Source organism: Gekko japonicus, unplaced genomic scaffold, assembly GCF_001447785.1.
Source record: "Gekko japonicus isolate JY-2015 unplaced genomic scaffold, Gekko_japonicus_V1.1 scaffold984, whole genome shotgun sequence".
Taxonomy (NCBI): domain Eukaryota; kingdom Metazoa; phylum Chordata; class Lepidosauria; order Squamata; family Gekkonidae; genus Gekko; species Gekko japonicus.
Window position 1 is genome coordinate 483,014 of NW_015176001.1, and position 16,626 is coordinate 499,639.

At 44.1% G+C, this 16,626-nt stretch overlaps 1 protein-coding gene across 2 annotated transcripts in view; it reads right to left on the reverse strand.

The window, feature by feature from the left end:
* ATRX (alpha thalassemia/mental retardation syndrome X-linked) overlaps positions 1-16,626 on the reverse strand; it is a 171,502-nt gene that overhangs the window by 153,950 nt on the left and 926 nt on the right. The window lies entirely within an intron of this gene.

Consider the following 16,626-nt stretch of genomic DNA (forward strand, 5'->3'; position numbering starts at 1 on the left):
CTCTGCTTTCGGTGCTGCGTGCTTGAAATAGCTGAGCTGGGTAGGAAGGATGACTGTTGCGGGCCTCTGAAAACTGCCCCCCCGCCCAATTAACTTGTGAAAGCCACTGCCACAAGATGTGGGTGGGAAGTTTAGGGGTTGGGGAACCCGTAGAGATGAAATATATTGTGAACTTAATCAAGCTTGCATTCAGGGACACTGAACCTCTTAATATTAAATGCTGTTGAGAGAATGGGGGAGGGCAAACAGCTCTCTGAGATTCCAGAGGCCTCTGGAAGGCTGCAGTTGGGAACAGAATGCTAGCTGCTAGCTAAGAACCTTGAATCTGGTCCAGCGAGGCCATACATATTGATGCTCTCTAGTGTGTGCCTAAAATTAAAAACAACAACATACAAACCTGACTTACCCAAACTTTCCAAGGAGATGCAAGGCCATTGTTCACATTGGTGTTTGTCATGATTTATTTTGTCATGATTTAATTTTATGGATACTTTGGACATATAGAGAGGATGAACGAAAGGAGACGAAACAAGTATACAGGACGAGTGTGGATGGGAGAGTTGGAAGGGGTCGACCTCAGCGAACATACCTCAATCAGACTGAGGACATTTTTAGCAAAGGCCAGTTTAGGAGTACCCTAATTAAGTTAATAACGATGTACCTACCTATATAGTTTAAGTTTTAAAAATTTGGCTCTCAAAATAAATTTCAATCGTTGTACTGTTGATATTTGGCTCTCTTGACTAATGAGTTTGCCCACCACTGCACTAGACGTATGTAGGACACTCAAGACGTACCTTATTTGCATGGAGTCCTTCAGACGTTCTGACTCTCTGCTCATCAATATTTCAAACCTAAAGATGGGCCAGAAGATGTTGGTGGCAGCCATCGAGACCTGCACTGGGGAAGCTTACAAGGTTCAAGGCCTGGACGTTCCCCAAGGCATAACGGCACATTCAATCAGAAGTACCGTGACCAACGCAGCATTCCTCAAAAACACCTCTGTGAAGAGGTCTGCAAAGCCGTAACTTGGTCTTCACTGTCTACTTTTGTACAGCATTACAAACTGAATCTCTATGCTTCAGTTGGCACTGCCTTTGGTAGAAGAGTGCTGCAGCATGTGATTCAGGACGAAGACAATGACCCACCCAGACTGTGAGCACTGCTATGGGAGTGCCCAAATATGTCCTCCGCCTCAGAGGGAGAATGACCCTTGGACACTTACCGTGAGGGGTCCTTCTCCTCTGAGGAAAGGAGGACATCTTGCCCTTCCTACATCTTCATTCTCCTCCTTTTCTCTGCTGCTGCACTTTCCTGTTATTTTCTTTCTGTTGTTCTCGTTGATGCCAGTTGGCTGTTAATTTTACTCTTTTTCATGTATAGTTGGAAGGAAGGGTCACGCTCTACTGCTGTGCGGAGTGCTGTGCCCCTGAAGATAGGGGGCGTCCTACATGCCAGACAGGAAGAGGAAGAATTTAGTTCCTGCCTCCCTGATTGGATGGTGGGAAGCATCCAAAGATGTCCTCCTTTCCACAGAGGAAAAGGACCCCTCACAGTAAGTGTCCAAGGGTCGTTCTCTGAACATCCTCCATGCCCCAGTAGGAATCGCCAGAGGTTGCTATGACTTCCAGACATGGGCACATGCACACACAAACATGCAAAAATACCCCTAAAAAATTCTGAACTCGAAATTTTCCAGAAATGTAATTATCGGACCTAAATGGCCTAGGTCTGATCTCATCAGATCTCAGAAGCTAAGCAGGGTTGGCCCTGTCTAGTGCTTGGATGGGAGACCACTGAGAAAGTCCAGGGTTGCTATGTGGAGGCAGGCAATGGCAAAATACCTCTATTTGTCTCTTACCTTGAAAACCCTATGGGGTTGCCATAAATTAGCTGCAACTCGATGGCACTTCCCACCACCAATTATAAGAAGGTTTCTCCAACAGTTAAAACCTTGACACTTTCCAATTGTTCCCCAGAAAGCACTATGGTCAGGTTCCCAAAATTGTTTGGCCCTCCCAGGTTCCAAAGACGCCAGGCTGGCTTTGATCAGTGCCAGGGCCCTCTCAGTGGCAGCTCCGTGCTGGTGGAACAAGCTCCCGAAAGATACTAGGGCCCTGCAGGACCTTTTACAGTTCCACAGGGCCTGCAAGACAAGAGCTCTTCCACCAGGCCTTCAGTTAAGGAGCCACACCTAACAAACTAAGACCCTGTGCCCAATGCCATCATTGACAGCCTGAGCTTCGCCGATCCTAAAACCAATTGCTGACTGTATCTCTATTATGGCTGATGCTACTACTGTTTCATCACCACCATACAGACTGATCACTAGCACTTTAGGTTGTGTTTTATATCTATATTTATATTTGTTGTTTTTATCTATCTACATTTTATGTAAGCTGCCCTGAGCCTGCTTCAGCGGGGACAGTGGGGTATAAATCAAATAGATAAATAAACAATGGTATCCATGTTACAGTTAGCCAAATGAGTAGTCACAAATGTTTAATGTCTATCAAAAACATAGAATATTTTGAGCAAACCTATGCTAATTCCCAAAGGATTCAAGATATTATTTGGAACAAGCAATCAGAGAGACCTTCTTTAATAAAACTTCATATTTATTTAATATCCTCCATATTTGGGACACTAGGAGAGCACCTTTAGCTCCAGACATCTCTCCTCTCGCCACTTTTTTGGGGGCCAGAAATGGTTTGAACCATGCAGAAGCAGATGTTCTTTTGAAATATGAAATTTTTTTAATTTGACATGTTTAATTGATGTCACTAATAAGGGAGTAACAATTGGGGGGGGGGAACTAGAAAACGTACAGGCTTCAAGATCCCTTGATGTCAATATACGCAGTTACAACACCTAGTGAATACTCCAGAGGTCAAAAATAGCCTTACAAGAGCTATTACTGATTTTGAATTTATATTTAAAAATGATACAGGCAACTATAAAAACCTAATCTCTAAATTATACAAAATACTTCTCTCTAGAGGGAAGAAACCAATCTCTTACTTAAAAAATCCTGGCAAACAGACTGTGGAGCTAACCTCACAGACTTCCAATGGCGTAAAATGTGGTACTCGCATATGCTTTTAGCTAAAGCAATTAACATTAAGGCTTTATCTTTTAAATTTATGGAATGCTGGTACGTGACCCCCTTGAGATTACATCTTATAAATTCTAATAATCATCCCACATGTTGGAAAAGATGTGAAGTAGGTTCATCCATACATTGTTGGTGGGAATGTTGTATTTTAAACCTTATAAAACATAGTACCTTGACATCCAGAAGTAATTCTATAGAACCCTTGGGAAAATCCGGAGATTCCCGCAGTAAAAAAAATCTATAATTGTAATGTTACTTGCAGCGGTCAAGGCCCTTATTGCCTCTAACTGGAAGAATAAAGACCTGCTTACAATAGCACAGTGGTATAGACAAATCTGGGACTATTTCATAATGGACATAATCTCTGATCAACTGTCTTTAACGGACACTCAACAATACCATTCCAACTTTTTGGAGCAATGGCTACCTATTTTTGACTACACGGCTGACAAACCCGATACCATATGTATCCATTCCAAGAAAGTACAGCTTCTTGGCAATATTTTAGCATATTCAGTACTTTTTTTTAGAATACCCTTTTGTCCTTAAGATTCTAACATAATGTTTAATTTGTATAGTTTTAAATATAGTTTTGGCATTCTTCTCCTTATCTAAATACCTAAACCTTTTAATACTATCTCTCTACATATATTTGTAGTTTATATGCATTTGCAGTTTATCATAACTGGTTCTACATGGAATAATAGGTTTTGTATGTACACTGTTTTGAATTTTACAACATGTAAGTATTGTTAAAAATGTATAAATAAAAAGTTTTGTTTAAAAAACATAGAATACTAATGTGGTGTGGGGAGTTGAACAGACCACAAAGCAAGTCATAAAAACAGAAGCCTTGGAGGGTATGTGAAGCATTACACTAGGGGGGGGGGGGGGGGAGACTCTTTATTAAGTACTTCCCTTTGGTGGTACAGGAAGGGAACAGCAGCAGTTACCAAGGAGAAAACAAAACAGGATGAAGCTGATGATCTTCTCGTTTTAGTTTCCATTTAATACAACTATGGCCCCAACACCAGAAGGGTACATTACAATGCACAACATGGGGGGGAGCCACAAAGCTGTCAACCTTAACATTAAAAGGCACAGAATCCATGAAGTGCATCACTGCAGAAGATGGATAAAGTTTTGTTCTTAATTTCTTCTCACTCTCTGGAAAGGAGCTTAAAGTATGAACTTTGTTAACCTGTAATGAATGATGATAACTTTAAATATGAGCAGTCATAGGAAATGACATTTGCCACTTACAACTGCTTGTTTCTGAATGGAGATGCCTGGAATTACAGCAGGTAGCTGATAACACACTTTGCTAGATTTGCCCTGACTCAAGCCCTTGCCTTACACCTTTGTCTTTCCCTCATTTCTCAAGGTAACATCTGTTCCAGCCTTACTTTACACCTGCTGCCTTTTAGGTCCCTATCCCTCCTCTTCTGCATGGCCCTTTTGTCAACTCCACCACTCTTCACTGTTACTTATTTTATATACCCCCTTTCTCATCAAATGTTCTCCAAGACAGCTAGCAACATACTGACAATAATGCACACAAGCCCAGGGGGAATGGCTACAGCCACACATATGTTGGAAGCACGCTACCAAGCAGCACCAGAGGTAAATGTGTAAAGGATGGACTTTGTTTCACAGAGGTCAGACTGAATCCGGCTCATGTCTAAGGGTGGGGAGGAAGAGCTCACTTTGGTGTTCCTATTGCCTTTGTGTAGGATAACAGCATAGACAATAGCAACTCAAGAGCTTCTGTCTACCACAACCTTCTGAAATTTTAGAACGACCATTGGTTACTCACCGTAAAGGGTCCTTCTCCTCTGAGGCGTGGAGGACATCTTGTCGGTGCTTCCCATCCATCACTCAGGGAGACAGGAACTAATTTCAACTTCCTGTTTCCTGTGGTGGGAGTCACCCTAGGCTCAGTTCTGGTGCTCCAAAAGCAGTAACAAGAAAGCTAACTTTTATAAACAGAAGCAAAAAAAAAAAATGGAACAATCGACTAACTTGCTATCGAACAACTACCACAGCAACTCAAACAGGAAGGAAAGTTATAAGTCACTCTCTTACTCTGTCTGTTATTACACTGATAGAAGAAAAAAGTGAAAAAGGGACAGAATAACAGTGTAGATGATGACCCAGGAGGGCCAAGATGTCCTCCACGCCTCAGAGGAGAAGGACCCTTCACGGTGAGTAACCAATGGTCGTTCTCCCTCTAGACATCTTGTGGGACCTCCCAGAGCAGTGTCCCTAATTTTTGGGAGGGTGGTCATCATCACAGGAGAGGACAGTTTGTAGCACCCTCCTGCCAAAGGCTGTGTCTGCCGAATCATATAGGTTCAATTTGTAATGCCTAATAAAGGTGGACAGAGAGGACCACGTGGCGGCTTTGCATACTTCCTCTACTGAGGCTCTGTTAGTGAACGCTGTGTTTCTGGCAGCGCTCCTCAGTGAATGTGCTGTGATTCCAGCTGGAGGGACTTGATTTAGGCATCTGTATGCTTCCACTATATATGAGCGGAGAACTTTGCTGATTGCCGCCTTTGACATTTTCTTTCCCGTATGAGGGGGGGAAATGTTCACGAACATAGCATCAGTTTTTCTAATTGAGTCTGCCCTTAGTATGTAACACTTCAGAGCCCTCCTGATGTCTAAGGCATGCCAAAGTTTTTCCTTGTAATGAGAGGGATTTGGAAGAAACGAAGGTAGGCATAACTCCTGTGAAATTGGGTGTTGATCTTTGGACAGAATGTAGGATCTGTCCTAAGGACGACTTTATCCTTGTGAAACATGCAAAGATCTGAGCGTATGGATAAAGCACTTAATTCTGAAATTCTTCTGGCTGATATTATAGCAACCAAGAAGAGAACCTTCATCCTCAAGAACTGGAGTGAAATTTCTTTTAGAGGTTCGAATGGAGGTTTTGTGAGGGCCGAAAGAACTGTATTTAGTTTCCAAGTCGGGAATCTATGTTGAGCCAGCAGAAGTTTGAATGAAACTCCTTTTAGGAAACGAGTCACATGCGGGTGCTGAGAAATCGGGATTCCTTTAACACACAGGAGTACCGAAGGTAATGCTGCAACCTGTCTTCTTAGAGTTGTGGTCCTCAGGCCGGTGTCCATACCGTCCTGTTGGAAGCTCAATATGGAGGCCAATTTAGGATGCAGAGGATCTATTGCCTTCCTTCTGGTCCATCTGACGAAGGCTTTCCAAGTACAATTATAAATTCTAGTGGTTGAAGGGCGTCTGGAAAACATGATGGTATCAACAACCTGGGGATTATAGCCCATCTTTGTTAGTCTCCGCCTCTCAATTCCCAGGCGGTCAGAGAGAACCACTCCGGCTTGGGGTGCCAAATAGGACCCTGGGTCAGCATGTCTGGTGTTGCTGGAAGTCGAAGAGGTTGTGATACCGCCAGTTGACGAAGGTACAAGAACCACGGGCGTCCTGGCCCGTATGGTACCACTACTATGCCTTGAGAAGATGAATCCTTCGTAGACGTCTTGGCAGAATTGGGAGTGGGGGAAAGGAATATAGAAGTCCTCTGGGCCACGGGGTTGTCAGAGCATCTGTGCCCTCTGCTTGCAGGTGGTAGTTTCTGGTAAAGAACCGCAGAAGATGTGCATTATCCGGAGTCCCGGAAAGATCCACCATGGTTGAACCTAGTGTGTTCGCTATGAGGTGAAACAGTTTCCCATTTAGGGACCATTCGCTCTCCAGAATCCATTGACAACTCAGCCAAACGCCTGGATGTTCGCCACCCCTTTCACATGTTCTGCCTTGATAGAGGATAGGTGCTTCTCCGCCCACTCCAGCAGCTTCTTGGCTTCTCTGTGTAGGGCCATCGATTTGGATCCTCCTTGTTTGTTTAGATAGGCTTTTGCTGATACGTTGTCTGTGCTTATAAGGATAGGAAATCCCTGTATCATGGGTGCGAAATGAAGAAGTGTCAATCTGATGGCTCTCCGTTCTAGAAGGTTTATGGGTAAACCCTGTTCCTTCGCTGACCACTCGCCCTGGGCAGTATGGTGCTCCATCGGGGCTCCCCACCCTGACAGACTAGCATCCGTGAAGATCTGAATACTTTCTATAAACCAGAAGATCTTGCCTTGAGTAATGTTGTTTATATGAGTCCACCATTGAAGGCTGACTTTTACCTGGAGGGGAAGTTTTATCAAAAAATCCATTCCCATCGCCATTTTCCTTTGAAATGATCTCAGGAACAATTTAAGCTGTCGTGAATGGAGACATCCCCATTGGAGCGTGTCAAAGGTCGCCGCCACTATCAGTCCCATCATTCTGGTCAGGATGGAAAGTGATGACATCTTCGCCTTGATGATCTTCAAGGCTAAGGATCTGATCTTCCTTGCTTTTTCTGTTGGAAGAAATAATCTCAGCGATCGAGTATCTATGGCCACGCCTAGGTGCTGTAGTCTCTGGGTAGGAACCAGTGAGCTCTTTTTCAGGTTGATCATAAAACCAAACTCTCTTAGGCATTGGATAGTCCTTGTGGTGTGTAGGCGAGACTGTCCTTTTGTCTTGGCTCTTATCATCAAGTCGTCTAGCTATGGATGAATGCGCACCCCTTCTTCCCTGAGAACAACTACTGGGTACACCATGATCTTTGAGAATACTCGGGGAGCTGACAACAGACCAAACAGGAGCGCTCTGAACTGGAAGTGGACGTTCTCCACGCACAACCTGAGGAATCTTCTGTGAGATGGAAGATGGGGACATAGTCGTGAGAAACTCTCCCGGCTGCAAGGACTCGGCAATGGATCGTAGTGTTTCCATCATGAAATGTTTGGGTTTTACATATTTGTTGACGAATTTGAGATCCAGGATTGCTCTCCAGTCTCCTGTTCTTTTTGGGATGGTAAAGAATATTGAATAAACACCTGTCCCCTGGTCCGCCTGAGGCACCTCTTCTATAGCGCGAATAAGATGAAGATGGCTGATCGCCATTTTGGTTCTGTGTTGTTTTTGAGTGTTTTTGAATGGAGGAGATGCTATGAACCTGTGAGGAGGTAGTTTTCGAAATTCTATTTTGTAGCCTTCCTTGATTACTTCTAGAGTCCAAGCTTCTGCTTGGGATGTTGACCAAGTCTGATGGAAGAGTGACAGTCGACCTCCCACCGGAGATAGTCATGCTCTATTTTTAGGGTCCCTGTCTCCTTTGCCCTGACGGTTAAAGTTGGGCTTGGAGAATTTGTTAGAGAATCCTCCTCTACAAAAGGATGGCTTGTTGTTCCAAGCCTGTCTCCTTTCTTGTCTAAACCGAGGTAGTGTGTGTTGTGTGCGAAAGGAAGAGGAAGGAGAAGAAGAAGAGGCCCCCTTGTCCCGAATGCAAACCATCTTGGGAAGAGCCTTCTTTTTATCTCGAGTCTCCACGAGAATCCGTTCTAGAGGCTCACCGAAGAGTTTGGTTCCCTGAAAAGGATAAGCAGAAACAACTGCCTTAGATTGGTAGTCTGCTGGCCATGCTCTTAGCCATACCATGCGATGAACTGCAGCTGTAGCTGCAAGGGCCTTTGAAACGCAGACCATTGTATCTAGTGTAGCATCAGCTACGTAAGATACTGCCTTTAAGACTCTATTTGCCCCTTCCAGGAGCCTGCAGTTATTTTCAGGCAGTAATTGGATGAGTTTTCTCATCCACACTATGGTGGCCCTGGAGACAGTGGACGTCGCCGCAGACATTTTAATCGCCATTGCGCTAGCTTCGTGGGCCTTATGCAGAACGATTTGCACTCTCCTGTCAAAGTTGTTTTTGAGGTTTCCATGACCGTCTTTGAACACCAGTCCTGACGACTGCAAGGCTGCTACTGGTGCGTCTACCGCTGGTACCTGTAAAATATCTGAGGCAGAGGATGAAATTGGGTACAATTTCTTAATGTTTCCTGGGACAGGTCTGTGAGCAAGAGGTCTCTCCCACTCTCCTTTCATCTTTCTGATATAAAAATCCAGAAAGGGAAAATCCATTTCCGAACAGTGAACTCGAGGGAAAACTCATCTGTAATTTCAGATCCTTCTCTTTGGCCCTGCATGTTGCCCTGTTTGTCCCCAATAGGTTGGGAGCCCTAAATATGTAGTGCTGACAGAGTTTTTGATAGCAAATAAGTGATGTCTTCTCCCTTAAAAAATCTGAACGATTGTTCAGTAGTTGGTGGTTTCCTCTCATCCTCCTCATTTGAGGAAAATTCCCCCTCCTCCTGATCACTGGTGATGTGTGAGGTAACAAGCTCCTCCTCCATTGTTCTACTGGAAAGCCCTCCCATGGAAGCCTTTTTTGTGCTGCTTTAGTGGGCAGAGAGAACGCGGGGGAGAGGGAGAACGCGGACGTGGGTCCCTGTATTCTCTAGATAGGGTCAGTTCTGCCCTAAGTTCTGCCCTAACTACGCTCATAACATAAGCCAGTGCTCTAGGGGAAATTGGGGGGGGGCGGACACCGTTGTCTTCAACATTACCAATCGAAGTTCCAGCGATGTTCTCCCCCTCGCAGGACTCATTCTGTCCTGCGGATGGGCTTTCGCCCTGTCCAGTGTTTTGCGGGCATTAGCATTCCAAGCTGGCATTCCTTACTGTCTGTCGGCGTTCTTCAAAATGGCCGCCGACATCAGTGTGGGCTCCATCTGAGCGAGCATTTTGGCGCGCTTGGCATCCTTGCCGTCTCCTCGCTTCTCCTGTGCGGCTGCAGACCGTTTTCGGGCCTCGCATTCTTGATCTTTGCTCCTCGCTGCGTCACTCTCATGCACTGAGAGGAAGCCATTGCTGCCCTCACTGTCCATTGTTAGGCTAGAGAGCTAAATAGGCACAGAGGTAGATCCCCAGGCCTTCAGTCGAAGAGGGGGAAGGGAGAAGGCGAGAAAGGCAAAGTGAAACTTTTTTTTTGCTTTTGTTTTAAGGTAAAGTGGTGAGAGATATGGAAAATTAGAAAAGTAGAAAAGGGGTAAGGCGAGCCTAAACCCAGCTGCTCTCCCTACTGAGGCAGGAAAAGAACTGAGTCTTGGGTGACTCCCTGTCAGCAAGCTGCCATTCTGTTTTCTGTGACCTCTGTGTACATATCCTTTCCCTGTTGCACCCGGCTTGTTCACCTCAGAGGGAGAACAGCTCTGTGGCCTCAAGTCTCAATGAGATGGACACACTACAAATGAAAGCCAGCATGGTGTAGCTGTCAGACTGAAACATTGGAACATACCTCAAGGTTTCTTCTCTTTAGTGGGGCAAAGTCATCCAAGCTGGTTAGGTCATGCCTCCGCTCATTCAGGTAGGGCTATGCAAATTTTGTATGAACCCCTGTTGGAGAGATTGTAGGCTGACCCTCCAGTCGTGTCTTCACTCAGCTGAAGAGAAGAAACCTTCAGGTAAGTTCCAATGTTTCACTCTCCTTCAGTTGGGAAAGTCATCCAAGATGGTTAGCTTTACCCAACCTGTACTTCTGGGTGGGTTCCCTCCAAGATTGAAGGTTCCACCACCTGCTGCAGAACCCTTCTAGCGAAGGCTGCTTCTACTGAGGCCGTCTAGTCAATTCTATACTGCTTGTCGAAGACTGAACAGGGTGCCCAAGTGGCTGCTCTGCAAATCTCCACAACCAATGCTCCTCTGGAGAAGGCTGCTGTAGCCACTGCGGTTCTAGTAGAGTGTTCGGTGATCCTGCTGGGCATCTTGTCAGACTCTTGAACAAAATTACTCTCAACAACACGCTCTGGCCGTGATTTGTTTATTGAGGAATAAAGATGTTTCAAGCTAAGACTTCTGTGTCAGACCCCAGGTTATACAAAGTTCAAACAAGCTCCCCCCCCCCCCCAGGTCCAGTCCAATCATAACCCACATTCAGCCCGCCTAGAATTCGTGTGTTCCAGCCCCCACTTGCGAGTCTACTGTTATGTTATCTTATCTATCGCTGCAGAGCAAGCACAGATACCATCCAAGGTCATCGCTGAACATCCCTGGGAAGGGAGGCATTTTAGAAAAGAGTTATGCAGCCACTATAACAAAGCCATTCTTACATGCATCCACTCACATCCCCCCCATGGGATTCCAGTTCCCACTAAAGGCCCCTTAACAATGTAATTCATGGCAAACAAGACACCGAATTTGATATCTTCAAGCCTTGTGCCTCATATGCTTGAATGTGCATGGCTTCACCCAGGCTGTGATGGTGGATTTTCACACTCTTTTGCCCAAATTTCGACTGCTGTGTAGCACAAAGAAAGGATTCGAGATTCTAAAGGCAATATCAGCAGCTGGTTGAGGTGGAATGCTGAATTAACTTTGGGTATGAAGGAGGGGTTTGTTCTCAGTGCTCCTGAGACCTTCCGTGAGATGCATCACTCCTTTCCAGATGATAATGCTGCCTTTTCTGACACCCTCCTGGCTGAAGCTACCACTACTGAGGCTACCACTACTTCCATAATGGAACTTGGGCTCTAACCATTTTAATGGAACGAAAGGACTGCAGGACTGTTGAGATGCTCCAAGTGGGAAATCTACATCTGACAGGTGTGGCCAATTGTCTTGTTTCCATTAGGAAGCACTTGATGAGCTTATTTGTAGCAACTTCTAGAGCCTCCGATGCCCTAGAGTGGAGTTAAGGGCTGCAACCTGCCTCCTTAAACGTGTTTTAGCTTTAGGCCTTATTTGAACCCTCACAGAGAAATCCAAGATATCGTCATAGGATGGATGTAGGAGGTCAAACCTCCTGCTGCTTGACCATTTCCTGAACATGTGGTTACAGATGCATCTTGTAACAGGATTTTTTGATTGTAGCATGATGTCCACAATCTCTCCCTATGGGAACCTTGAGCTTCTAAGTCTCCCCTTTCAATATTCAGACTGTCTGCTGTAGCAAAGCCAGGTCTGGATGAAAGACGGGCCCCTGGTGTAATATGTCTGGTCTGGTTGTCAAGCTCCAATGTGGTGCAACCAACCTCTCCACTAGATCTGAGAACCACAGGCACCTTGACCAGCACGGTGGCGCAAATATCACTTCTGCCCCCCTCCTGATCCTGTCAAGCATTCTACTGATGACCAGACAGCAGTCCCTTGGGCCTGGAGTGAAACAGAGCATCCTTGCCCTCCACTCTAGGGTTGTGAAATCTTGACAGAAACCTCCTTACTTTACATTTCTTGGTGACACCAACACGGTCCTTTACCAGATTCCCCAACCCGTGGGTGATCCCCCTCTCCTGGGTCCAAGTGCTGGTTCTGAAAATGCTGATGAAAGGCTGAGGGGGCGAGTCTTGACTACGTGAAGTTCCAGCCAGTTGATGCTGTGTGACTCTTCTGAATGGCCCCCTTCCTTGGGTCATCATGCCCATGCACTGGACTCCCCAACCTATCTACTTGTGATTGTGGTTATGATTATTCAATGTGGTTGCATGAAGCCAACCTCTGAGATCATGAGTCCCTGCACGGCTGAAAGCTGCATGATATCCGTGGAGCTGCTGCTCCTGATGCCCATGACCATGTCCCTGATTTTCTGCTGCTTCTCCACTGGGAGGACTTTGGCTAGCTGGATGTGAATCCTGGCCCTCGAGGGAGACATCTGGCTCTCTGGGGCATTGATAAGGGATCTAATTTTCTTCTGGAGATTCCTCCTCATCATAAGTGAAAAGTACATGCCATATTGACCATAGGAGGGTTTTCCCTCCAAATAATAAAGAGTTGGTAAGAGCAAGTAATGGTAATTACACAAAAACCAATGGACACACTATTTTTCTTTACCCACACTGGCAGTTCTGCCACTTGATCCTGTACGAGAAAAACAGTGAATCAGAAAGGTGCTTAGTATTCAGCCAGTCACAGCCTGAGCGAAAAAGAAAGGAGCAGCAATAACAGCTGCATCTTGAAATATGAACTCCCCCCCACTCACACATGATCCCCCAATTCATCCTGAGTGTTGCCTAGCAACTCCCAAGAAAATGGACCTTTTTTTAAGTTTGGATTTTAAATCCCATGCACTTTTTTTTTAAGTTTTCAAATCATTCTGCAAGCCTGTGAGTTCCCCAGGTTTGTTTTAAGACCTTCCCTTAGCTGTAGCTCACCACATCAGCGTACCCCGAGGTCCATATTCAGCACACTATAATGGAGATGTGTAACTTCATGACAACACTGCATTCTATAGACATGGCAAAAAAATTAATATCTCATTCCATAAACCTAGAACTATGCCTTGGTTTTGTATATCTTTTTCTTCTTCATCTTGTTGGGGACATTTGCATAAAACATCTTTTGTAAACAGCTCTTGGACATTTCCATTTACAGTTCCTGAACAGTCTGCAATAGTTACATTATGCAACCCCCTCGGCACAGGGCTCAGACTATAGTAAACCTATGCTTTGTTCTGAAGCATGGGCTACTTGTATAACAAAAGTGTACACATGATACACTGAGCATCTTTGTTCCTCAAACTTTGCAGACCAGCCCATCACAAGTGATGATACAGGAGGCAGACCACACAAACTAGCAAGTGCAAACCTATTATCAGGAAAGGGAGACCCCATGTGACAGATACAGCCTGCTGCAGCCTTGCTAGGCCTCACAAGATTTCCAGAATGATCTCTGACTGACCCACTTCAGCCTAGATTCAGGTGGGTAGCCATGTTGGTCTGAAGCAACAGAATGAAGTTTGAGTCCAGTGGCACCTTTAAGACCATGTTTATTCTGTGTATAAGCATGCACATGAAAGCTTATACCCAGAATTAAAGTTTGTTGGTCTTAAAGGTGCCACTGGACTCAAACTGTGATCTATCACTTCAGCTTGATGAAGTATGCCAGCACTCCTGAAGAACAGATCTCTGTGTAAACTGTGTGGTCAGGATCCCCTTTCAAAAGAACTGACCTTGAAGCTTGTGGTGGGATTGTGACATGCAAAAGCATGTTTCTCTTCATGCCATCATCCCAAGTTATGAAACCTGGCCTATCATATAGCCTGTGCATTGGGGGACCCTGGTAAGGCTGCCTCTGAGCAAGTACAACATACGCCCAAGCTTTTCAGTTACTACAGACCCGCCTCCCTGTGCATGCATGTTCCTAGAGTGTATGAGCTGTCTAGGCGTGTGGATAGGATTTGAATCACAGTCTGCTTTCTTAAACAGGAAAGAAATTTTATTACTAAAGATTAAACTAGAGTACACACATGGAAAATAGCTGTCACGCCTAGTAGGTACAGATCTAAGGGAAAGAATACAAAAGTCATAAGGCTAGCTAAGTTACAATACAAGCTTTGGTGAAGCAAACATCCACAAAGTCAGAAATTGTTTTTTCAGTACAAAACCCACAACAATTTTGTTCTTGCTTAGAAAAAGGACTTTTTTTTTCCAGAGGGGAAAAAGAGAGCCTGAGACTGCTGTACTTTCCACCCATACTTGTTCCTTATATCTTAACTTGTTATCCATTCTTTTACATATTCTTCTATAACAAAAACCACAACAATTATGCAATGCATTGTCATAATTATTCTGTAGAAAAATAATCCTATTAATGGATTCTCTCCCTTTTCTTTTGGAAAAAAGCTGACCAGAAAGGTAACCAGAGAATTTTGATGTCCTTCCACATCCTAGCTTGACTAGCCCCGCTCCCCCAAAAGGGTGTGATACCAGAAGTACAAGCCTGGTATGTCTATTACTCTAGAAGAGATGCAGCTTTTAAATAGAGATTTCGCTAAAGACACAGTGGTGCTACAGTGCATGATTTTCAGATAAATGTCTAACATCCATTTAATATTCACAGACAATCATACAGAAAATTAAGAACAAGAGCAATTATTACTTCACTAGAATACTTGTATACAATGTTGGTTTAAAAGGGTAACAAGCGTCCTGAGAAACTCATGCTTCACATTTCAGTGTCAGATGATGACACAAAAGGCTAATATTTATTAAACAAAGATTAAAAGGTCACATATATTTCTACACACGATACTAATGGTAGTTATGATATCTCCACAAGTGAATTTATTGTGCAATATACTGTGTACAATATGCCACTCCAATACAATTACTTATTCAACAAGAGCCAAATAAAGGCAGTGTTACTAGGAAGATCATTGTAGAAATGTCAAAAATACTTAACTACTGATGTTACACCAAAAAGGAAAAATATTTTCATTAACCATTTTAATTAAGTCAAGTTGCTTACAACAAAGCAAGCAATATACATCCAAGCAGATAATCAGTTTAAAAAAATCTCATCCTGTTTCCACCACCTACAGCATCCCAGTTCACACTTTTGGTTACCCAAAAAAACAAATCTGGAAGCAGAATTAGCACAACCAGAAATCAGCAAGATCACGAGGGCAAAAGGGGAATCCAGAACTTCTTCACAGGTCATCAGGAACCTGAAGAATTCTTTCTGTTTACTCCCTTTAAGTTTCTGCTTCCTTGTGGGCTACAGTTAAGACTACACTATTCAAGAAAAAGAGCACTGATGATTATGAATGCCAATGGGAAACTGAAGAGAGACTAATTTGTCACAGAACAAATTGCTTGACATGAAACAGGAGAAATACAAATAACAATTACAATAACTGAGTGTAACAAATTTGCAAATATTTAGATTTTTCAGGTCTTTAACAAGTGATACAAATCAGTTGCTCAGCTAGCAACCTCTATACCACCCAGATAAATATCCAGGCCAAAGAGTGGCATCTTAGCTGGAGTCTGCACCAGACCATCTGCAATTCTGCTTGCATCTGCAGCAAGCTCACACCAAGTTGGGAAATTATGTTGAGAAGGGGCAAAGTGACCAGGACTACACTGAAACTGCTAAATGTAAAATACAAGTTATGCATTTCCAATAGTTTAAATTTATCAGATTGTGTTCCTTTGCCCTTTAGTCGTTTATTTATTATTTATTTATTTTAATCATGAGGCGTTTTTCTGTAGCAGTTTTTTGCCATCATGTGACTTTCAGAGGTGGTTTTGCCATTGCCTGCCTCTGCGTATTCCTTTGGCAGTCTCCCATCCAAACATTAATGAGGGTCAATCATGCTTAGCTTCTGAGATCTGACAAGATCAAGCTAACCTGGGGAATCCAGGTCAGGGCACTCATGAGTTAGCCCCCCAGAATTCAGTGACACTAAATTCTGAGTAAACATGCACAGACACAAATTGAATGAACCCAACCAGCCCCACCCTCCCAAGCACCACATTATAGTACTGATAATACAAGACTGCTGGCCAGTTTTGTTATTGGTCACTTAATGGCATTCTCCTTTAGAAGATAGGTGACCTCAGGTAACCAACACCCAGCTAACATGAAGCTCAAAAAGGTCCACCTACCCATCTGCTATAAACCAAGAGTCACTGTGATCCAGAAACAGTTTAAGGTAATGTGTTTACATTTTACTTAGAGAAACTCTGCTGTGAAACATTCATTAAAAACTTCTGTGAACGCTATTTATTTTCCAGAGAGACTTTTAAGTGTTCACAAGACTGCCCTTTGCTGTCAAATTGCCAAGGAAGGCTCATTCTCTGGAACGGGGGGGGGGGGGG